We start from the raw sequence: 24,920 nt of genomic DNA on the forward strand, positions 1-24,920 counted from the left end.
CACAGGCTCTCTTTCCCTCATACACACACACATAGGCTCTCACACAGATATGCATGCATCCAAGCTCTCACACATACAGGCTCTCATATAGGCATATACACTCACCCACAGGCTCTCATACACACACACACACACACATGCACACACACAAGCTCTCACTCAGATGCACACAGGCTTGCACACAGACACACAAGTTCTCACACAGACATGCACACACACATGGCCTTCTCTTTGTTTTGGACCATAGTGGAATGTGCTCTACCATGGACTTGCTGGCCTCTTTCTCACTTCAGGCCATGTTGGGATAGGCTCCACCATGCCCTGCTAGGCATCTTTCTACTTTGGATATGGTGGGATGGGCTCCACCATGGCCCCGCCGGCCTTCTCTGCTCTTTGAGCCATGGTGGGATGGGCTCCATCATGGCTCTGCTGGCTCTTTTTCACTTTGGGCCATAGTTTGATGGGTTCCACCATGGCTCCATCAGCCTCCTTTTCTCTTCGGGCCATAGTAAGATGGGCTCCACCACGATCCCTTTGGCCTGTTCCTCAAGTTGGGCCATGGTGGGAAGGGCTCCATTATGGCCCTGCTGGCCTCTTTATCACGTCAAACCGTGGTGGGATGGACTCCACTATGGCCCTGCTGGGCTTCTTTCTGCTTCAGGCTGTGGTGGAATGGGCTGCACCATGGTCCTAACAGCCTCCTCTTCTCTTTGGGTCATGTTGGGATGGGTTCCACCATGGCCCCACCAGACTCTTTCTCACTTCAGGCTGTGGTGGGATGGGCTCCACTCTAGCCACGCCTGGTTTCCTCAACTGGGCAGGAAGGGAGGAAGGTGTGTGTGCCTGCAGAAAAAGTTGTGCATAAGCGCACATGTGAGCAGCTTAGAGGGAACAGCAGTGGTAGGTGGCAGCACTTATCATTCTGGGGGGGAGGAGGAGAGTCAGAGAAGTTGCAACAGCTTCCTAAATTGGTGGTACAAGGCACACCCCATTTTAAAGTTGGTGGTGCTTGTTCACTATAGGGCAGATTTTAAAACCTGCACACGAGCACAGATTATATAATATAATATAATATAATATTAGAAAAACTGTAATCTTAATTTATAGAAAAAAGGAGAAAATATACTTGCTATGCAGTTTAATATCTCAGCCTTGTTCTTTGTCTACCAGAAAGGACTCTAAGTGGGAGGGGTCTTGAAAGATAAATGTATTCTTCTGGTGGACTACTGAACATTTACAAGGGAATTTTACATAGAATGTTGCCCCTAATGACAACACTCTAGGCTTTAAAGCCAAAAATTGTTTCCACCTTAGTTGTGTCACCCGAGCTACGTCGGGAAATATTTGGATCCTTTGTCCACAGAACATATAATCTTTTTTAGCAAAATATTTTTGTAAGACCTGATTTTTATCCATCTCTCTACAAAAAGTAACTAAAAGGGTTGCCCTTTGTGGTATATCATCAAGGGATGATTCCAGAAATGGAGTTAAATTAGGAGAATGCTGGACAATGTCCATACCCTCTTGTCCCACTTTGGTCTTTAATCTGGATTTTGGAATATAATATATCTTCGATATGCTTGCCTCATCAATTGTTCAAATAGATAAGATCTCTACAAGATATTTTTTAAGTAATTCAGTGGCAGATAGTAATCTGGATTCAGGAAAATTTAAAAATCTTAGGTTTCTATTACGATTTTCATTTTCCAGATTTTCCATCTGTCTATGAATCAATAAACCATTCTTTATAAAGGAATTATTAGCATCCTGAAGTGCAGCTACTTGAACTGACATAGTTTTACCATATTCTTCTAATTGGATCAAACCATTATTATGCATTTCAATTATATTTTTTAATTTGTCAGTAGTTTTTCTATTCTGCTCAATTGAATTAGACATTATCTTCTGAAGATTATCTAGAGCCCTCCATACATCTCGCAGAGTAATATTCTGGGGGTCTGTGGGTTCCATGACTGCTTCTTGAGGTCTGGTACCCACTTGAACCCCTTCTCTCTATATATTTCTAATTATATTAGACTGTACGCAATTAGAGTTCTCCATTTCTCTTAAACCAATAGGACTACTCTCGGTTGTAGGGCTGGGTTCTTCTATCCTATGTTGAGACAACTGCTGTGGCCCTTGACTTTCTGGGGATCCTGAAGAGAAAGATATTTCAGGGATAGACCCTCGAATAGGGTAACTTACCCCTCTTGCAACGTGTGAGTCCATAGGTCCCCTTACAGGAGCACCCGGGGAGGAGGTCCAAATTTTAACTTTTCTTTGCCTACCCATAAAGGTAGGCAAAAGTAAAAAAGGGAAAACTTGAGAAGGGGCGCGCCCCTTTCGCACCTGGCTTCAGCAGCGCACCGGCGGCTGCGCGCTGAAGCTTTCTCAAATTTAAACCACAGGTAATCTGTCCCCAGCTAATGACATCACCAGGGCGGGGCTATGGGCAGGTCCGCTGATGTCACTTTTGGCTCCAACGCTGCAAGAGTAGGAGCCCCAGACTCAGTCCCAGCCAAAAGCCTCTCTCTCTCTCGAGAGGTCTCTCCTCCAAGCTCCTCCAGGTAAATGCCGCAGATTTCACAAATTTAAACCACAGGAAATCCTTCCCCGGCTGATGACATAATCAGGGTGAGACTACGGATAGGTCCGCTGATGTCACTTTCGGCTCCGACGCTGCAAAGGTAGGAGCCCCAGACTCAGTCCCGGCCAAAACCTCTCTCTCGAGGGGTCTCAACTCCAAGCTTCTCTCTGCTTTATCCATCTCTTAGTGCCTTGCAATGATTTTTTGCCTCAACTCCAACTGCTTTGATATTTTACTTACTGCCTTGGATGTCCAGAATGGTTATACATGACCCAGGTACATGCCATCCAAATATAACCAACTGAATCATCTGTTTGAATCATCTGGGCTTACTGCTCAGAACTTACCCATTTACCTCTAATGGCTCCATGCCCTCTTTGACTTTTTCTCCAAAATATTTTTCCAGTTCCCTTACAGTACTTACTGATTATTGGTCTCATCTGGTATATGGGCACTCCCAAACAATGCCATTCATAAACCAGCTTCTGAATGCCTACAATGCACTTTGGCTTGACCAAACAACATAGTAAAGGTAATGACAATCATGCCGATATCATTATCAAGCAGATTCAATGCTTTACACAGATGCTGCACCTTTCATGTTCCCTTGGACATCTTCATGCCAGTGTGATTGCTGAGTTACTCTGCAAGCACACTGCCTCTGGCAGGTGTAACTTCTGCAACAAAGGTAAGGGTTTTATTTATTTTCGGGCTGGGGGCTCCGAGGCCGCTCCAATTTTGGAGCGGCCTCGGAGGGAACAGGGAAAGCCATCAGGGCTCCCCTAGGGCTCGGCATGTACAAGGTGCATTAGTGTGCACCCCTTTGCGCGCGCAGACCCTGGATTTCATAACATGCGCACGGCTGCGCACGCATGTCATAAAATTGGACGTACATTTGTGCATGCTGGGTAGCCTCACAATTGTACCCCATGCGCGTAGATTTAAAACTCCGTGTCCCAATTCCTTTTAAACTTATCCTTTCCCATGTATTAACATTTTGTAATTGTTTACAAGGCCTGGAAATTTTTTTTAGCATATCAGTGGTTACTGGAATTAATAATTTTTCCATAACTGTGACAGTCTTACCAATGAGGATTCAACACCATTATTAATTGATTTTTTTCTCACTGATTATTTTTCAGTGAGTTTGTCTTTAATTCTGTGCAAAAGGTTGGCATATTTTTTAATATCTTTGGCAATTTATGTTTTCTTTTTAAATTGTTTTGTAAAGACTTTCTGCAGACTCTTTTTGAGGATAAGGTAATTTTGAAGCCACATAAATGTGAAAATAAGTGAAGATTTTTGCCATGTTGCATTTTTCTTGTGCTGCAGAAACCTATTTTTATCAACTCGCAGGATATTGGACTCTTTCCCATGCAAATAGAATCCACTTCATAATCTTTTGACATGTCTTAAAAGTGTCACAGACTAGAGACCTTGGATTAAGTCTTCTATTTCTTTTCTATTGCACTATATCCAATTCACAGCTCGCAAAAGAAAGATTGAATATGGAGGCATGCTGATAATGGTTTTATGCCTTCTGTAACTGGAGATATATTCTTTCTCAAAATGATGAAGTTCATTTTGTTGGTATGAGTTAATGGCTGGAAACGATGTTTCTTTGGATTTTGCAAAATTAAAAAAGTTACTTTATTTGATTTATTGATATTCCTCCTTTCAGCTGAAATAACAGGCAAGGTACAAGCTTTTTCAAATAAATAATGCATTTTGTTGTTTGATGCTGAGAAAAAATAAATCAGAAAATCAATTTTGTTGGATGGATAAAATTCTCATTTTAATTTAACTGGGGGCAAATAAATACCTATTGATGTCTAATAATCGCTGGTATAATCATTAAGTAAAAAAAACTGAGGTGCAACTGCAATTCTTTCACTGGCAGTGCAGGGGCAGGAATGAGGTCTGAAGACACAGGTTTTCTGGTTCCAGTTCTACCATGTATTTGGTATGGCCAGCAGTAATACATATTGGGGTAGATTTTACAAATCTACGCAGGCGCGAACAAAAGTACGCGGGATTTTATAAGATATGCGCATAGCCGCGCGTATCTTATAAAATCCAGGGTCGGCGCGCACAAGGGGGGTGCACATTTGTGCCCCTTGCACGCGTCGAGCCCTGCACGCGCTGCCTGTTCCATTCACCCCCCCCGGACCTTCCCCTCCCTTCCCCTACCTAACCCACCCCCCCTGGCCCTATCTAAACCCCCTCCCTACCTTTATCTTAAAAGTTACTACTGCCTCCGGGCAGTATCAACTTACGCACACCGGCGCGGCAGGCCCCGACACAGGCAGCTGTGTCGGGGCACTCGGCCACGCCCCCAAAATACCCCCGAGCCGGAAACCCTCCCCGGACACGCCCTGAAAATGCTTCATCACTCCTGACACGCCCCCCAGGCAAGCCTCGGGACTTGTGCGCGTCCCGGTGCTTGCGCGCGCCGCCGAGCCTATGCAAAATAGGCTCGGCATGCGCAGGGGGGGTTTTAAAAGGGTTACGCGCGTACCTTATGCGCGTAACCCTTTTAAAATCCGGCCCATTAGGAGGTAATTTAAAACTGCCCGCTTTGGTGCAAGGTCTGCATTTGTGTTTTCTTCACAGACTTTGCACAGATTTTCAAAGGGAAAATATGATCTTTCCCTTTGAAAATTATCCCAGGAAAACTACTCCCACACACACACATCTATACCTGCTAATTTGCAGTTTGTTTCTCTGATAAAAGTTATGTGCATGCTTTTGGATTTCCAGCAGTATGTGCACACATGCAACCCCCCTCTCCAACCCCACTTCTAGGAATGCCTCTTGTAAGTACAGGTAAAGTTATGTAAGTATTAGTACACCGGGGCCTAATTCTATACCAGCCCTTCTAGAGCTAAAGCCTGCGTGTACTGCAACCCTAATTTTCAAAGTGAACTTAGATGCTTAAGTCCATTTTGAAAGTTAGCAGTATTATGTGTACCTTTGTATGGCATAAGCATGCACATTTGAACTTATTAGAAATCAGTGTGCAGATGTTTTTTTGTATATACTTTAGGAAATTTAAAGTATGTACATAAATGGTTTCCTACGCTGAAGCTTCCCACGAAACATCTTTTCGCAATTTGCATAAAAGTGCGTGGGAAATTGCTTCTGCACGTACTTTGACATGTACATATCCTGGGGTAATTTTCAAAAAGCCATTATATGTGTGTAGATGCTTTTTAAAATAGCTCCCAAGAGGGTCATTTTCAACCAATCCCACACATATGCACATGTATATGGTCACGCAGTATTTTATTACCCGCATGTATCAGGTACACACAGATTATAAAATCCGGGTATGTCTGGTTATGCGTGCATACCTGCAATTCGTTGAAAGCATGTACTTTTTGTCCCTATTTTATAAACATATATGCATATGTTTTGCATGCAAAAAAATATAACTTGCTCATGTAAAACCCTGATTTATATGCGGAAGTCAGTACATTTTAAAACATGCACGCGGAATTGGAATCACCAGCATGCCAAAGCCTCCACTGTTTCATCCAGCCCTTCTTCAGGCCATCGAGACCTTCCGAGTTCTTCACCCTGAACTCCCCCCTGTTCAACCAGACCTCCTACCCAACAATAGCAGATAACAGATGTGTCCGATATCATTGGTACTAGATAATTATCATCTGTAAAACTGTGCAAATAAGCTGCTAGATGTATTCATGTAAGTCTCTTATTAAATAGCAATTTATGCTAATACCTCTTGGCCGCAACCCGAAATGCCCCTAGACGTCCCCTTATTTGCTCATGTACTCTAAATGTACGTGTGAAACTGAAAGCATGCACATACCTTTCATGCATTTAAAATAGCATATATATGAGTACAAGCTGCTTATATGCATATATGCTAATTTTACACACATAACTACTTTGCAAATTAACTTGTAAGTGCGTATGTTTACCCACATATAAGGATAGTTTTTTTTTCAAAGACCTTTGAAAATTACCCTGTGTACTTCACTGTTCTCAGCCTTTTTAGATCTCCTTTCTTCCTCTATGATGTACTGATACCTGTTTTATTTCCCTAGCAAAGGTTATTGCCCCCCTTGTGCTTGAAAACTACTGATGGATATAATTGATCCAAGCGGACAGATGATTACTCTGGAATTCATTTTCTTTCTTTCCTAATAAATAGCCGAAATTCTACCAGTGCATTTTCTCTGGATAGCCACAGAACAGGAGTTCTCACCAAAAACATGCTGGGCGGCCTCAAAGCACAGTTATCAACTCTGACTGGTAACCACATTCATCATTTTTTTTTCCCCTATAATACTCCCTTCCCTCGCTCCTCTTCCTGGTGTCTCAATTTCCCGTCCCCCCCCCCCCCCCCCCCCCCCCCCCCCGACACACATACACACACTCTTACTCTCTGCCACTTTTTTGGCCATTCCCTGGCCCTGTATCATTACCTTCCTCTTCAATTGGTAGCTTGCCTTGGACGCTAACCCATTCTGTGGTGCTCTTCCTCGTGATGGCCCCTACTGGCCAGGAGAAGGAACAAAAGAGCCAGCTCCCACAGAAGCCGGGATCAGGAGGCCTGTGCATTCTTTCTTCTCCCTGCTCACGTTAGAAGCTTCCTTCTTCCGGCCTGTGGGGAAGAGTTGGCTTTTTCCTGCAGTGGCAGCAAAATTATCCAGCAGCAGTGGCTGCATCTGAGACATGTTGCCATAGAAAACGTTGGCAAATAATGTATGCCCATTTGTGTTTGCCTAGTGTGCTGTCCCAGGTCTTACTTGACCTGCGGTTTTCCCTCTCCCATTCCCCACCAGTAAGGCCCCTTTATGGCTTTTCCAAATGTGTTTCATCTCTGCCAGTTTTGGCTCCTGCCATCTTTGCTGGAATTCTGTTACACATGTTCAGCATTCTCACGGTGTGAAAAGGGTATTTTTCACACTCTTCTTTCAGCCTCCCATCTGCTTCATGTGATCACCTCTTGTCCTTGAGCTTTTCATTCTTTGGAAAATGCTGCTTTCCGATCCCTTATGAAGTCTGATAAATATTTGATTGTTTTTATCATCTCTCACTTTTCCTTTCTTTCTTCTAGAGAGTACATCTTTTGTGCTTCTCTCTCTCTATATTTATATGGCTTATAGTTCAAGCCATCTACCATTCTGATGGCCCTCCATTAAATCGCCTTCACTTTATCACTCTCCTTTTGTAGATGTTGTCACCAGTTCGATGTACACAGTACTCAAAGTGAGGTCTCGGAAAGAGACCCGTACAGGGGTAATTTTATGTCCCTCTTTCTTCCAGGGAAACATGAAACCAGGTATAGGATTAAGTTTCCCAAATATTTTGTCACACTAACTGCCAACCTTTAGGTCATCAGAGATACTGACACTCGGGTGTCTTTTCCATTTGATAAGTGCAAGTTCTTCCCTTCCAAAACAGTAGTTAGCCCTTGGATCTCTGCATCCCAAAGGCATGCTTCTGTGGTTTCCTTTGTTTTGCTTTAAAGTGTAGTTTTTTCAAACCTTTGACTATTTCATTATTTTAAAGTCATCTTTCATCTCTATCTATCCCCTCCAGCACATCTTCCTTGGTACAGATTTTTATTTCATCTGCTAACTTCCCCTCTAGCTCTTTTATAATGTTACTTATGAAGACATTACAAAGGACAAATTCTACCTGTTGCTTACTGGTGTAGAACTGCAGAACTGTCTAAGGCACTGGTATTCACTTCTAGTCCTCAAGGTCCATAAATGGGTCAGATTTTCAGGAGATCCCTAATGAATATGATGATAAATTTGCATAGAATTGAGGCAGTATGCACGCAAATTTATCACATGCATATTCATTACATATATCCAAAAAGCCTGACTCGTTTGCGGCCCTTGAGGACTGGAATTGAGTACCGCTGGTCTAAGCTCTTTGAGTTTCATCATTTGACTGAAATGTACAAAATGTGTTGCTAATTATTTTACTTGAATGTACGTCTCTGATAAAAAGAATGTTTCCCCCCAACGGCTAGTCACATTTGACTGCTGTGCATCACTAATGTGTGGTGACACTTGCCCTTTTTTCACCCATACAGTGCCAACTATTAAAGCAGTGCTTCTCATCCCAGTCCTCGGGACACACCTAGCCAGTCAGCATTTCAGGATATCCACAGTGAATATGCATGAGATAGATTTGGATGCATTACTTCCATTTTATGCAAATCTCTCTCAATCTATCCATTGTGGATATCCTGAAATGCTGACTGGTTAGTTGTGCCTGGAGGACAGGGTTGCAAAGCACTGTATTAAAGTGTGGATTTCCCTATCCGGCCATAGACTTTCAAAAACTGACTGCAGATCCTCTGTAGTCCTCTGTGGATATATGAAAGCCCATTAGTGTTAATGGATCCATTATGGCTAACACATGGATCAGCTGCAGAAATTAATATTTTCATTAAACTCTTTATTTAAATTAGCAATTTGCAATTACCAATATTAAATCATCTTATGAGATATACTGGGGTTATATACATTCTGTTTAATAATTTATATAAAGACTTCTTTACTATACTTACAATGGATATTTTAGAAAAAGAATCCCAAATTGCCTTCCCATCATTACTGTAAATGTCATATCTGAATAATTAGAACACAAATCCTATGTTCATTGCAAAAGAAAATTGAAATTATTTGACATTCTGCATTCTGCAAAGAAGAAACCACTTTCTCCTGCGTGTTAGGATTGTAAATTATTTTTTTAATCGGCATAGCATTTTTGCCTTTGTTCCATGGTATACATGTATTCCAGAGTAACAAAGTATTGAAAAAAGAAATATTTATGCTTTAACCACCTCTGCAGTTATTGCAAAGAGATAAAATATATGCCCCAAATTTAGATCATAGAGAGGGGAATCTTTTTCAAAAGCCATTGACTGGTGTGAATGGCTACTAGGTAGAAGGACTAATTGAAAATTCCCCCTCCTGCCCCACCTGTGGGTAAAAATGTATGCGTTGTTTCAGAGCATACGTACTTATGTACTTTTACCCGTATTTTCTGTGGAGTATGCCTGAGGTGGTCTTAGGTCAGGGGAGTAAACGATGCACACAGCTTTGTATTTTCACAGGAAAAAGTACTCACAGAAAAAGCAGGCACAAATGTTTCTGGGTACTTTTACTTGTTTAGATTTCAAAGAGGAAATAGGTGCCTATTTTCCGTTTCAGAACCAGTGGACTTTGAATTAAAAGGCATAGTTTGGAAAACTGCTGTCTCCAGGTATCACATTTGTGATTCAGTCTGGCAACTTATTGTACCGCATTCTAGATTAGAAAAAAGGTTCAATTATACCAGTTTTCTGTGTGTGTGTGTGTGTGTGTGTGTGTGTGTGTGTGTATACACACATATCATCAAGTTTTTTAAATATCTTTTTTCTTCTCCTAATTGTACAAATGGAAGCAGAGGTGATTTAAATTCAAATTATTTATTTACTTAAAAAGCTTATATTCCACTGGATGTAAATATTACCATTCTAGGCAGATTGCAAAGTTAAAACAAAAACATCCAGGAATACCCAAAAGGTAGAACTCTGATTTAAATTAAGACAGAGGCTTATAAACAGGGCATTGCATCAGATCCTTCCCAAGGCAGCAGTCCAACAACAGTTTTAGTTCAGTAAGACCAATCCCATTCAGACCGATTAAAAAAAAAACAAACCCCCGGGAGAGCCAGTGCTCTGTGTTGAGCGCCCACTCTCCCGACACGTGCCCAGGCACCTGTCCTGGGCGAGCGATTCTGTATTTAAATTAGGGCCGGCGCTAATAAGGAGGGCTAGGGACAATAGCGCGGCCCTAGAGCCTCCTTATTAGCGGAAGAGTTGACTGTCAGCGGGTCTGAATACTGACGCTTAATTTTACCGGCATCGGTTTTCAAACCCACTGACAGCCACGGGTTCGGAAAACGGATGCCAGCAAAATTGAGCATCTGTTTTTGAACCCACTGACTGGCGGGCAGATTTTTTTTTTTAAGTTGTTTTTATTTTTTTTTTAATTTTTGGGGCCCCCGACTTAATATCACTATGATATTAAGTCGGGGGGTGTACAGAAAAGCAGTTTGAGCAGGCGACTAACTAATAGGCTCATTAACGTGCATTTGCATGTGATGAACGCTATTAGTTTTCGCGAGTCTAGACACGCATTTTCAAGGCGCTGTTACCCCTTACAGTATAAGGGGTAATAGACGCGTGTCAAAAACGCGTGGCCAAACGGGTGCTGTACGGTGCGCTCAGCTGAGCGCACCGTACTGAATCGGCCAGATTGTAATTTACATTTTGTTGCGATTCCGGGTCGCCCCCGGAATCGTCACCCACCTTATCGGCACTCCGCACGGGTCCCGCGCTCCCCGGACCTCCAGGGACCTCGACTGCCGCAGGCCCGGCGTCTCCCCACCTCGCCCGGGCCTGCAGCTACGTCTCCTTCTGCCTCCTTGCCGCGCTGGAGCAGCCGGCGCCTCGCGGCGGTAGGCCCCGCCCCCTAGAAGCGTGTGCGCGTCTCGGCCCAGAATTTAAAGGGGCCAGCGCGGGAATATTCGGGGACGCCTCCTGATGACATCAGACGCTGCAGGGTACTTAAGCCCTGCAGCTGGACCAAGACCTTGCCTTGCAACGAGGTTCCCAGGTTTTTTCCTGTCTCCAGTTGCTGCGTTCTTGCTTCGTCGTCTCCTACTTGGCTCCTGACCCCGGATTGGCTTACGTTTATTCTTGGCTCCTGACCCCGGACTGGCATTTGGTATTCTCTGGCTTCTGACCTCGGACCGGCTTACGTTGACCCTCTGGCTTCTGACCCCGGACCGGCTTACGTTGATTCTCTGGCTTCTGACCTTGGACTGGCTTTCGGTGATCCATTGGTTCCTGACTCTGGACTGGCGAGCAACGACCCTTCGGCACTCTACCTTGGACTACAGCTGACCAGGCCCCCGCGGGCTCTCCTAAGTCCCAGCGGCCGGGTTCCTATGGGCTCCTCCTGGGGGGACTCCGGCTTCCAGGGTGAATCTCCTAAGTCCCAGCGGCCGAACTCCTACGAGCTCCTCTCGGGGGAGGATCGGCTTCCAGGGCGAAGGTTCTCTCAACACAGTGCCAGTGCCACCATCACCTCCTTCCTCGCCAGAGCTCTTGGTCGCATAGAGCTCCCAGAGTTCCACCTTCGGCCAGCCACCAGTCTGTCCTCGCCGCCTCCCGGTCGGGGTCGCTGTTGCAACCACCTACAGCAGCTCATCCTCTGGCTCCGATCGGCCCAAGGGTCCACGAATCCAACACATTTTCCTTAAAACCCTAGGCTTTATGCCATAAGCAATGCAATTTAGCTATTAACTTATTTAAAAAGAAGAGTCTTAGCAATCTAATGGGGAGCCCTGTTAAATTCTTCATTTTATATATAGATGTCCATCCCTATCAATTCTTGCAAAACTTCCTTCAGTTTTCTATCAGTGAATACCTGTTGTGCATTTGATACTTTTTAATGGACAGCACTGTAGTATTAGTATACACACGATAGTTATATGTGCAACACATATTGTAAAGAGAATTTAGCACAAATGATTTTTTTCCCCCAATCAATAACACTAATTTGAAACTCCGGTGGACAAATATATTTCCTTGGTTCATTTGGGTTGGGCCTTTGTGCCTGAGCCTGGCCTTTTCTGTGGTTTTACTTTTAGAGCAAGGCCGGTCAGGTAATAGAACAGCGAGTCCATTGGGGGGCACCATAACAACAGAAATACAGTACGTCTGAGCAACTAACTAGAAGGCACATTTTGTTAATTGTCTAGTGAGTGTGATTATGCCAGGCCTACCTGTGAAAACCTTTTGCTTTGAAATAAAGCAGAAGCATCTTTCTACTGTGCTCCATGCACTGAGGAGAAATGCTTTGCTCGGGGAAATGTGGTTCCTCATTTGCCTTGAGAAGACAACTGCCACTTTCTTTGGTTGCCATCCTCGAAAGTAAACACTAGAGTTATGGCATATATGCACTCTATGTATTCTGTATTTGCATGTACACAGTGTGCAGCTTTATATAGTCAGCCTGTCATGGAAAACCGCACATTCAAATTGAATTTCCCATCCATTGTACTGCATTTGCTTGAACTGATGATGGAGTCATGGTTGCTTGTTGTGTCCATAGAGGTTGTCTCTAAACGCAACCTTGCATGCAGGATGGAAGCCTCATTTGAAGGCCTTTCACTCTCATGCCCATATATTATACTTCAGTAAAAATCAAAGGCATTACCATCAAGGAGGGTCATTTTTTAAGGGGTTTCTACAAGTAAATAGTGCTTTTCCCACAGAAATGGCTCGTTTGAAAATTGTGTGACCCATACACACATAAAATTACATGCATGCACTCTGAAAGGACTGAATTTTCAAAGGGGGTTTATTTAGCATGTAAAAATATCTTGTGCGGGCAAACGTTTAACATATGCATGAACAAGCAATTTTAAAAAGTATAATTTTAGCTATTTATTTTAAAAATACTTATCCCGCATATGTTCAATGTTAAAAGTAGGGAACATTACACAAGAAATCAAAACAAATTAGGACGACTTAACTAGCATACCTGTGTGTCATAATGAAAACTTGCATGATCATGCAGGAAAGTAAGTGAGTACACAATGGGTGTGTTTGGAGCTGCTGGGGTATAGCTTGGACATTCGTACATTAGGGGTGTGCATTCGGTCCCTACGTATTGGCAATCTGCAACGGATGTTGCCATTTTCGTTGTATTCGTGGGGAAGCGAAACGTATCGCGATTCCCCACGAATACACAAATCTTCGCCGAATTATTCGGCCGCCTAACTAAATCAACTTAAACAAACCCTCCCACCCTCCTGACCCCTCCAAGAATTACCAAAACTCACTGGTGGTCCAGCGGGGGGTCCGGGAGCCATCTCCTGCACTCTCACACCCTCGGTGCCGGTTTCATCATGGCGCCGATAGCCTTTGACCTACTATGTCACAAGGCTACCGGTGCCATTGGTCAGCCCCTGTCAAATGGCCATCGGCACCATCTTGTGCTCCTACCATGTGACAGGAGCTGACCAATGGCACTGGTAGCCCCTGTGACATAGTATGGGCAAAGGCTATCGGCACCATTTTGATTACTGACACCGATGGCCCGAGGCCAGGAGATCGCTCCGGGACCCCCGTTAGACCCTCAGGGACTTTTGGCCAGCTTGGGGGGGCCTCCTGACCCCCACAAGACTTGCCAAAAGTCCAGCGGGGGTCCAGGAGCAACCTCCTGCACTCCGGCCGTCGAATGCCAGTACTCAAAATGGCGCTGATCGCCTTTGCCCTCACTATGTCACAGGGATCGATGGTCGGCCCCTGTGACATAGTGAGGGCAAAGGCGATCGGCTGCCAGTATTCAAAATGGCGCCGATCGCCTCTGCCCTCACTATGTCACAGGGGCCCACTGGTGGCATAGTGTCAGTCTAGGCTCAGTTTAGGATGCTGAACTTTACATGGCTCAGTCTAGGATGCTGAACTTTACATGGCCCCAGGGCCCACTGGTGATCCCAAGGTGTCTCAACCAATTTGAGAAGTTTGGGTGGGGCAAGCCTCGCTGGGGTGTTTTGGGGGGGTTGAAAGGGGGAGAGACACATGTTGACATAGTGTCGCCTTTTCCTTCCTTTTGCCAGGGTGTTCATGAGGTCCATCCCACGTGCCCTTCCTATGCCTTGCAGTTTGTTTGTGGTTTCAGGTCGTTTGGAAAGTAGTATGTGGGATGTCATGGCTGAATAGGCTTACCCGAGCCAGATTTTATTATTTGGGGAAGCCTGCACCCAGAGGTTACGGTTTCTCTGGGAGTGGTGAAGCCGTTAGTGTGGGGCAAGGAGATCCAGAATCAGGAAAGGCTGGTTGAGGGTGGAATTGGGCCACCGTGCCTGAAAAGGAGGGTCCCTGCTGAGCCGTGGTGGAGGACACGAACCTACAGTCAGGTGGATTGCACAAGGCCCAGTGCAATGGGTTGTGGCGGTTGGGTGACAAGAGTCTCAATTTAAGTTGCAAGATGTGGCTCAGGTATCATGTGTTCATAAATAAAGATGTGGTCTCTTATTTCCAAGTTTGGCAGCCGGCAGTTTTGATTTGAGTGCTAGAGGGCTGTGAATGTGGGGGAATGTGTATGAGTGGGGTGATTCCTGGGTGGCTATGTTATTCATTTTTGTTCTAGAATAAAAGGATATAAAGAGAGAGAGACAGACTATCTATAGTAACATAAATAGCTGCTTATTATGGTGCCACCCCTACAGGCACTCCCTCTCTCTCTCCTCCTCCTCCTCTCCCCACATTTCAGGCCTTTTCCCAGCCTAAAAATGCCCAAAACAGAATTACAAAAAAAATCATAAATTGCGTTATGGGCACAACTCATATCACACAGCTTAATGCAATTGAAAAAGGTGTAGTTATTTTTGTCAATATTGAGCATTATGGCTTTCACCCCCGACTCCTCCCCTTTTAAAAATTTGCATCGCACCATGCGTTATGGTGCTTATTGCATGTGTTAAGGCATTTTTCGCGTGCGAAAACGCCATAACACGATTTGATAAATGACCCTGTAAGTTCTCTGAAGGTTCTGTAGGCATTCACGAGATGGTGATCAAAACTAATTTTGCAAATTCTCTCCTTAATTTTCTGTACTACTCTAGAACATGTTTCAACTGACAAAATATAGAAATGATAACATGCCATAGGTCCTTTACCATTGTCCATAGAATAGATCTCATTTTCATTCTTCCAAAATAAATAAATAAATTTGGAATTTATTCAAGAGCCACCTTAGGACTGAAATCTAAATTATGAAATGAAGGTGAAGGCTTTGTATGCAACCAGATGCTGCTTTGCAAAAATTATCTCAGCCATAAAAGTTACAGAGGCCTATGCAACAAAACTCAGGCTAAAACATTTGAACATGCATACAAAAACGTTTTGCTTAACATGTTACGTGGAGTTTCTGCATCAGCATGTTCAGTTCTGGCTACCCTATGAGGCCATAATACTGGCATGCACAATAACTCAAAAAAACTACTATGCATGCACACCTCTAGCATTTGAAATCCCCCCATGATAACGAACCCAAAGTGAATGGGCTGCTTAGCAACTGGAATTTCCTCCCTTCCTCCCAACTCCTCCCCCCCACCCATGGTAGGGGAGTGACCCCTAGAGGAAATAAGAACACTCCTACAAAAGATCGAACATCCTTCATAGCTCCGCAGAGTCAGCCCCCCCCCCCCCCCCCCGATAGCCTCCCATAATCTGGCTCGCCCCACAAGATTTAATAACTTCCCCCCCCCCCCAGGCACCCCTACCTTAAGCTCCTCTGTCCCCCCCTCTGAAAGGTGCACTTGCCCTTTGAAGGCTCCAAGTCTTCACGGGCATGAGGGAAGGCAAAGCCCTCCTGCCTGCAGCAGTGATCTTCACTGAATGGTGCCTCTAGTGGTACTTCACCGCTATCAAGTAGAGGTGATAGGGGTGGCATTTGATCTTGCAAAGAAGGGCCAGATTCTTGGGAGTTATGTTGGTATCTCTGGGGGCCTATGGCCAGAGGTCATTTAATCTGCTGCAATGGGTTCTTGTTTCCACGGGGTGAGAGGTGGTGGGGTGGATGGAGGGAGAAATAACCTTTGTTAAGTTAGTCCATTCATTTTGGACTGGTTCGCACAAAGGATTTCTGTCATTGTGCATGTTAGCTAGTTAATACCAGGCCCTAACAGGTGTTAACTATAGGCCATTTACCAATTACTGAAAAAAACAGCATGAAGAGTGAATATACCATGTATTTAATAAGCACTCGTTAAACCCTGATATTCATATGACATTCCTTCTTCATTTGCTCATACCAGTCACAAATTTTTGTGTGCTCAGTGCTAACCCCATTAAGAAAATCTTGCATCAATCACTATTTTTAACATGCAAGATTTCCTTAACGTGCATGCTAACTTTTATTGCACAGGCCACACAAGCTTGGTAGCGCATGAGAGAAACCTCTGCTCCTGGCTTTCCCTTTTGTGTCAGCTCTCCAATGCCAAGCAGTATACACCGATAAATATAAGACTGTTGAAATTATGATGCAATCTTTTGTCAATTATTTAAAACAACATCATATTATACCATCAATATTTGCCGTAGCCTGTTTGTTAGGTAATGAGACCTCATATATGCTATGGCAGGGTACTAGTGAATCACTAGTACCCTAACAAACAGGCTACGGCAAATATTGATGGTATAATATGAAGCAGTATACACCAGCATTAAAGCCGGATTTACCTATGTTTTGCTATTTTAAGGCCAGATCTACTGAATTGATCTCAACTTGAGATCTGAACTTTAAATTATAGTTATATGGGTATGAAATTTGGGGAAGAGAAACCAACATTCTGAGCTGATATAGGGTAACATTTTTCAGGACTTCAATACCTGTTGCTTCATCCCAATATACAGTACTTAAGACCCTTCACTATTCTCTCTGTGTTGTAACAACAGGACTAGAAATAGCAGTTTCCAGAGGAAAGAGTCTGAGGAAAGTTTTGGATATCATTTTGTGGAAAATCAATCAAATATTGAGAACGAGTCCAAGATTTTGTTTTCAGTAAGTGATGGAAAATAATTATGAGGGTTAAAGTTTGTGTAGAACAGTTTTATGAAGAAAGTATGAATAAATAAATAAGCTGACATTTGACAAATCATTGTGGTGGGCAAAATTGTTTTAAGAAAACAAAAATATGCAAATAAGAGAAATTTGTTAGAGCCTAAAAATTCAATTCATTCGGCAGATACAAACATGATTCATTCAGTATGTGCTGGATTTGAAAGAACCCGATGTTCCAGATCAACAGGTTTTCAGGCATGGTTTCTCTGTGGGACACAGTGCCACAACTGCATTTATCATGCCATGTAGCTGTGGTCATTTACTGTCTACAATTAATCACAGACAACTATGGATTCGTTCTTTTATAATAAATTAGGATGTGGCTACAAAATGTTTTACATGAGTAATCTATTGAGCTGCTGGCAGGGACTGTAGAGCGCAGTTCCAGACGGCTGAAATGGAGAATGATATATGCATCAACTTCTTAATTTAGCCTGGTTATAATGAAGAACATCTGAGTTGATGTGTATGTGTGCATGTAAAAAAAAATGGAAGTAGAACAAAAAAGAAATTATACACTGCTATTGAAACTCCAGTGTTCTCATCTTTTGATGGCATTCATGACTTTAGAATGTATTCAAATAAAATAAAAGCACTGGCGCTCTTTGCAATGTTTGGTATGTTACTTTGAAGAAACATATATTCATCAAATGGCAAGCAGTAATACCCGACTTTGTGTCAACTGAAAAGTTACTTTTAAATTGTTAATTTAAATGCTTTGAGCTCTCCTCTTCGATTTTTCCAACTTCCTAGGAGCAGATTTTTTTTTTTTGGAAAGTTTCAGAAATTGACGTATAACCAAGAATGAAATCTGTAATGTGGGAGAAAAAGAAGGCTCCCTGGCTGAGGGTGGCAAGGAAAAACTGGGCCTCAATGGTGTCTTAGAAATGACAATGCTTTATTGTAGTTGGGGCCTTTCACGTCCAGGGCTCTGCTCTCCTGGCAAGGACAGAAAATAAATGCAGTCCTTGTGCCATATGGATCCCTCCCTTAACAATTTTCCAGGAGGGCTTGATTCATTTCATATCAAGTCTTTCATCTAGTTCCAGGACCCTGACATATTGCCCCTCCTTCTCTCTCTTTCTTTCTCTAGCAGAGAGCAAAAGGTCCAGAACCTCCCTTCCTCTGACAGAGTAACAGTTGCCCTTCAGCAAGACTTCACTGCTGGCATCTGATACCTTCATAGCACATCGTGGCAAAGGTTCCAAAAACAGTTTAAATGTACAATAAAGACCAATGGAATCTTTGCACCGTATCCAAGCTTTAACATGTATTCCAACCTTCTGCCACCTCCCAGCCTTCAAGCCCTGCCAGTGAGCCCACACCCTTGCGGCCTAATCAGTTCCCTCAACCCACCTGAGCTGAGATGTAGGCCGCAGCCTTTGCTGCAGTTACATTCCTGAAGCTGACTCTCAGGAAAGACTTTAACCCTGTCCTCCTTCGTATATTGTGTGAGGTCTGTTAACCCCATCACAATGCATTAATGTAGATAATCAGTCTTTGGATGGGTGTGATATTCTAATAAATCTGAACCACTTTTGATTTGGGGGTTTGGCGGACCGCGAGGCAGGCAAAATGTAAAACAGCTGGCTTGCTATAAATTTAATTTATGAATCACAAGCCCTGGTTTGATCATCAGTGACCCTGGCTCATATTGAAATACTGCAGACATTGCTTCTTCTGATATTTCCTCTGAGATTTCATCCTCTCTCTCTCTTATTGTGAGCATACAGTATAAAACCACTGTTGCCACCATTTTAAAGCAATTTTCAATAGGAAAGGTTATGTTAAGCAGCCCTCTAAATGCTGGGAAGGAAGTAAAAAGACAAACCCAGGCAAGCGGAGTGGGGAAAGAGGCAAGGAACGTTACTTAACACAATTTTCCCATTCACACCAAAAGCAAGAAAACCCTTGTCAAAATCAGACCCAGTGTATGGAGGAAATAAATGATAGGAGACCCCAGTGCTGGCAGAATTGCCATGTCAGCTTTTTTTTCAGCATGTCATTGATTTTTGTCAACAAGTTCTGGCTGGGGCTGGTGATATTGCTGAGGCAAGGTTCACATCCCCTGGGGGAGAAGGAGGTCCCCACTCATCGCACAACAGTGACAGCTAGTGACTGGATTTTAGGGCTCATGATTGTAGGTTCCTGGAAGGAGTCCCTGTGCATGGCACCTGGCCAAGAACTGTCACTGCAATGACTGTGAAGTGAGTTGAAGGCGAATATAAAATAGGGAAAACAAAATTGGTTGCCAATGAATGATCATGGCACCAGTTGGTTCCGGTTCTGCTGGAAGCCCATAAAATCAGGATACTGCCAGGATCCAACAAATAATTGCAATTTACAGAGAGTGGATACAGTCATTTAGCATGTGCACTTTGGAAATGTTCCACAGTGTGCTGTGGTTTCAGATGTTAGTATCTTGTTACTTGAGCATAGCAAGCGAATTCTCTCGCTGAGGCCAGTCAGCATCACTTCTGTTCCTCATACTAGGATCCGTCAGCAACCAGTCTCGAAATAAAAACTCACTTACTATGGCAATTAAGTCCTGTCCAGGATCCCACAAAATAAGACCACAGCAACAATTTCGTGTCGGGGCTGCCTGGAATTAAATTTTGGCTTAGGGCTCGCGTCACCATTTATCATTGGACAGCTCCATGTTAAGAGTGTGGATCATTTTCCCACACGTACGTAAAGCCTGATTTGATTTCACATATTTCCCATCCTAAGCTTGTGCCACTATATCTGTGCAATTGGAGTTTACTGACTGCACATACCAGAAAACTGGTTTAAGCAAGGACTGCCTAGTACTCACCAGGACAGAAAAAATATGTGCTATGATTACACCTGGAATTGGCTCAGTTATACAAAGAAGAATGCAATACATACAACCAATTTAATAAACAGCTTGGATTTTACATTACAAATATTTACAATGTCACCACTGTTTTAAAAAGTATTATAAGTCTATTTGGGCCAGATTGAACACTCATTATTGATTTATGTAAATGTCCCTGAAAAATTATTTATGTCCACACTATGGCATCCACACACACAAAAAGCTAATTGGCACCTCCCATACCAGCATGCAAGAGAAGTACAGACTGCACATGAAAGCAAACTTGCAGCCACCGTTGCAGAAAACAAGTCATTTGGAAAGCAATATATTCATGAGATAGTCATAGAAGACCTACCACAGAGGTTTTCATGCTAGAGGATTGCTCTTCCACCATTGGGACACTCAAGTCCACAAATTCTACCTTCTGGTATCCAGGAGGGAGTATGCCTAGCTGTAGGCCCTAGACCAGGACCATGATATTCTCTGGGCCCTGGATAGTCTGAGAAAACACAAGAGAAAGCAGTGAGCACTGTATGTTACCCTTATGTCATTTACTGACCAGACTTGGGCTTACCTATTACCTCTATGCGGATGACATCCAGATTTTATTACCAATTCAGGACACCATTGAAAAAGCTTATGAAACTATGGCAATGTATCTGAAAGTGATCAAACAATAACACACATGAAGTTAGTATTAAATATTGAGAAAACTGAAATCATGCTTTTACAAAGGAAAATTTCCCCCAGGAGTTCAAGGTTGATAATACTTCAAGATAACACCACCTTTACATTGGCAGAACATGTTAGGGATTTAGGAGTCTTAATTGATCCAGAACTGTGTCTTAAAAAACATATATCAACTAAAGTAAGGGAAGGTTATGCCAAACTAATGATACTGAAATGCTTGAAACCCTTATTATCGCAAAATGATTTCCGCACAGTCCTACAAGCGATAATCTTTGCAAGTACCGACTATTGCAATTCTTTACTTTTAAGTCTTCCTGACTCGTCCATTCGGCCTTTACAGGTCTTACAAAATGCAGCCGCAAGAATTTTAACAGGCAAAAGAAAAAGGGATCACATCACCCCTATCCTGATAGACCTACACTGGCTACCAATTGAGTCACAGATTAAATTAAAAAAACTCTGCATTTTGCATAAACTCGTACATGGAGAGCAAGTGGACTGGCTAAATACAGCTATTAGGCTGCATGTTCCTCAGAGAAATTTGCGATCTGCCAATAAGGGCCTACTGTCTTTACCTTCCGTTCAGTCCGTGCATTTGAATCAAGAAAGGGAGAGAGCTGTGTCACTCTCTTCCTATCTTGCAGGACCCAAACTTTGGAACATATTACCAACGAATGTGAGGCTAGAAACTAATTTAAGAAAGTTGAAGCAAGAACTAAACACCTGGCTTTTCAACAAAGCATATACAGAGTGAATTAGAGATTTCATTCCTTTACTTTTATGCCTTTTAGTCTCTTTTAATTTCAGCATTAACTCATATTTTAGGGATTATGACATTGATGTTTATAATATTCATTTTATTTTCAGTATTTAATGTATTTTTTAAGGATTAAGTTTTTAATTTTCTTAGTTTCATTTTAGTTACTATTTATAATTACTGTTATTTAATACACAGGAGTTTTTTAATGATTGTATTTGCTTTTATAATTTGTAAACCGTTGCGATGGCTCATGATGGTATAGAAAACTTGATAAATAAATAAATATTTAGCATATGGTCTAGCACAGTTCAGAGAAAGATACATATCCACTCAGGGGCATCTCAAGGGGTCAATATCTTCCAACAAAGTTTTGATATTGGAATCAATTATTTGTTAGCATTTCTTGACACCTCTGCATCCTTTGACACTTTGAATCATAGCATTCCATTGCTATGACTATCTCAAATAAGCATTTCTTTGTCCCTCTGGAATCGGTTTAGTCTTATCTATCTTATCTTTCTCAGCAAGTTCAGTATGGTTCTCAAACTTCAATATGGTAACCCATGGTAACAAATGTAGCCTAGAAATCATCACTACCCTTTTTAACATTTACATCAGTTCCATTTGTAAGCCCCTAGAAGGCTTAGGCCTGCATTTTAGGATATATGCAGATGACATCCAGTTTTTCTTCCCCATCACATCAACAATATCAAATACACTGGCCACACATACAATCTATCTTAATGCCATAAAGTGCTAGTTAAAAAGCAATAAACTTTGCTTGAATATTGTCAAGACAGAAGTTGTTATCCTGAGCAGATATCCCCTATTGTCTCTTTCAAATTCCAATTAGATAATTTTATGATCACCATTGCAAAGTGGGTTAGAAGTGTGAGAATCAAGGGGCCAATATTTAAAAAAACCTGAATCCCCTATATTTAGGCCTCTAAATTAGGTTCCTAAGTTTTCAGCTGAAAATTCACATACGTTTAGGAGCCTACAAGTTAGGATCCTAAATTTAGTCCTGACATTTATTTTCATACATGTAGGGTCCTAAATTAAGTCCTGTTGAACGCCCCGGCCACGCTAGGGCTGCGACCAGCCCTGCTCACCTTCCAGACCAAGTCTCCACTGCTCCCCCGGTCTCTCCTGCGGTCAGAGCTATACGTCTGCGCCCTCAGGCGCCTAGCTCCTCGGCCTCCTCAACTCCGGACCTGGTTCCCTCCTGCTCCGGTGCTCCACGTCCCTCATGGCGTGGAGAGGCCCGCGCCACACCTTCCTGCAGTCAGCCCCTAGGTGTGCACATGCGCACAGGACCGACCTTTAAAGGTGCCAGGGCGGGAGATTGCTCTGTAGTGCCCAGCGATGATGTCACCTGAGCCCTGCATAACAGGTAGGGCTCAGCCCTCCATTCCTTGCCTTGGGAAACGGGTCGTCACATTGTGTAAGCTAGTTGCCGTCCTCGTTCCTGAGTTACTGTGCTTGTTCCAGTGTTCCCGTGTTCCTGTACTTGTTCCTGAGTTCCTGTGCTTTTTCCAGTGTTCCCGCATCTGTTCCTGTGTTCCTATTCTCGATCCAGTTTCCTGTGTTGTTCCTGTGTTCCTTTGGTCCTTCCTGTGTTCCAGCACCTGTCCTGTGTTCCTTTGTTCCTGAGTTTGTTCCACGTTCTGCAACCCAGGTTGTACCTTCTCAGACTGATACTTGATACTGACCTTTGCTTGCTTCTAACCACGCTTGGACTGATACCTGGAACTCACCTTTGTTTGCCTCTGACCACGCTTGGACTGATACTTGGTTCTGACCTCTGCTTGCTTCTGACCACGCTTGGACTGATACCTGGAACTGACCCTTTCTTTGGCTGACCATCCTCGGATGGATACCCTGGCTTTGACCCTTGCGCTCCATTCGGACACTCTCTTTGCTTCTCCTGAGACCACCAGGCCCACCTGCCTTGATGCTGTCTGCGGTCTTCCTCAAGCTAGACCACTAGGTGCTGGCTACCCTGCCCGGAGGACCTTCAGTTCCTGCCTTGTACCCGTGGTCTCCGGTACTCTCTGTTCCAGTCTAGCTCGGCTGTTCACCGTCAGTTGCGCACTTCTACTCCTTGTGGGCACACCTCTCCACCATCTCTCCGGGAGACCCCCAGAAACCCACCTAAGCCCAGGCAGCCCAGGAATCCAAGGGCTCAACCCACGGAGCCCCCGGGCTATTATTGGTGAAGCTCCAGCTTGCCTCTGTCTCCCTGTGTGCTCCGCCTCCTGGTGGCAGGTGCCCTCTGGGATCCCTCAGAGGGCCATACCAATCCTGCGCCAGGCCAAGGGTCCACCTCCAGCGCAACAGGTCCTAGTTGTGATCATCTGTGCTAAGCTCCTAACTTTATTTCGCTACCCTAACTCCGCCTTCATATATACCCACTTTTTAGCTCCTAAAATTAGGAGCTTAATGAAATTTGGGGCCTAAATTTAGGGACTTAGCCCTAGTAAAACTAATCTGAAAACATGGCTTTATAAACAAGCTTTCTTGAAAGACAAAGAGAAGGAGGCAAACAGTCGATAGATATGGATGCTCCAAGCAATCAGTTTTTTCTTTTATATCTCCAAATATATAATAACATAGATTTGAACCGCTTTACAGCTTCCTAACCGACATATAAGCTTCATTCAATACATAGTTTCTATTATTAAAATGTGTTACCGTTCTATGTTGGCACATGTTTAATTTGTAATCTATACCAATTATAGTTTTTCTTTTTGTGCCTTTCTGTGAACCGTTGTGATGGTGAATTAACTTAACGACGGTATAGAAGAATTTTTAAATAAATAAAATAAATAAATAGTAAATTTTCAAAAGGGCTAATTTAGGGGCCTAATTCAAAAGGTTAGGAGCCTAAACTCTTTGAACATTGGCCCCCATAAGTCTGATCTCTCATCTTGTAGTCAAATAAAATCTGTTATGAGAAGTGCCTTCTTTAAATTAAGACTGCTACTTATAGTTAAACCTTTTTAAATTATTTTTCAAACAGCAATACACAATATAATGCTGGGTCATTGATGGGTGCTTATCAGTGGCTAGCTTGAACAATAATCAATACAGTGAGTCAAATATACCATAGTCCCCTCCCTCCCTTACAGTATAAATCCTTGATATTTTGCAGTGCATAAGAACATAAGAAATTGCCATGCTAGGTCAGACCAAGGGTCCATCAAGCCCAGCATCCTGTTTCCAACAGAGGCCAAACCAGGCCACAAGAACCTGGCAATTACCCAAACACTAAGAAGATCCCATGCTACTGATGCAATTAATAGCAGTGGCTATTCCCTAAGTAATTTAATTAATAGCCGTTAATGGACTTCTCCTCCAAGAACTTAT

The 24,920-nt window shown here is 43.2% G+C and overlaps 1 protein-coding gene and 1 long non-coding RNA gene across 3 annotated transcripts in view; one reads left to right on the top strand and one right to left on the bottom strand.

Moving 5' to 3' along the window:
* Positions 1-22,416, bottom strand: part of LOC115082206 — a 47,007-nt gene extending 24,591 nt beyond the window's left edge. Inside the window, exon 1 of the long non-coding RNA XR_003854105.1 lies at positions 20,457-22,416. This is a non-coding gene — a long non-coding RNA (uncharacterized LOC115082206). The remainder of the gene's footprint in view (positions 1-20,456) is intronic.
* Positions 1-24,920, top strand: part of GADL1 (glutamate decarboxylase like 1) — a 143,432-nt gene that overhangs the window by 87,541 nt on the left and 30,971 nt on the right. The window lies entirely within an intron of this gene.

Source organism: Rhinatrema bivittatum, unplaced genomic scaffold, assembly GCF_901001135.1.
Source record: "Rhinatrema bivittatum unplaced genomic scaffold, aRhiBiv1.1, whole genome shotgun sequence".
NCBI classification, from domain to species: domain Eukaryota; kingdom Metazoa; phylum Chordata; class Amphibia; order Gymnophiona; family Rhinatrematidae; genus Rhinatrema; species Rhinatrema bivittatum.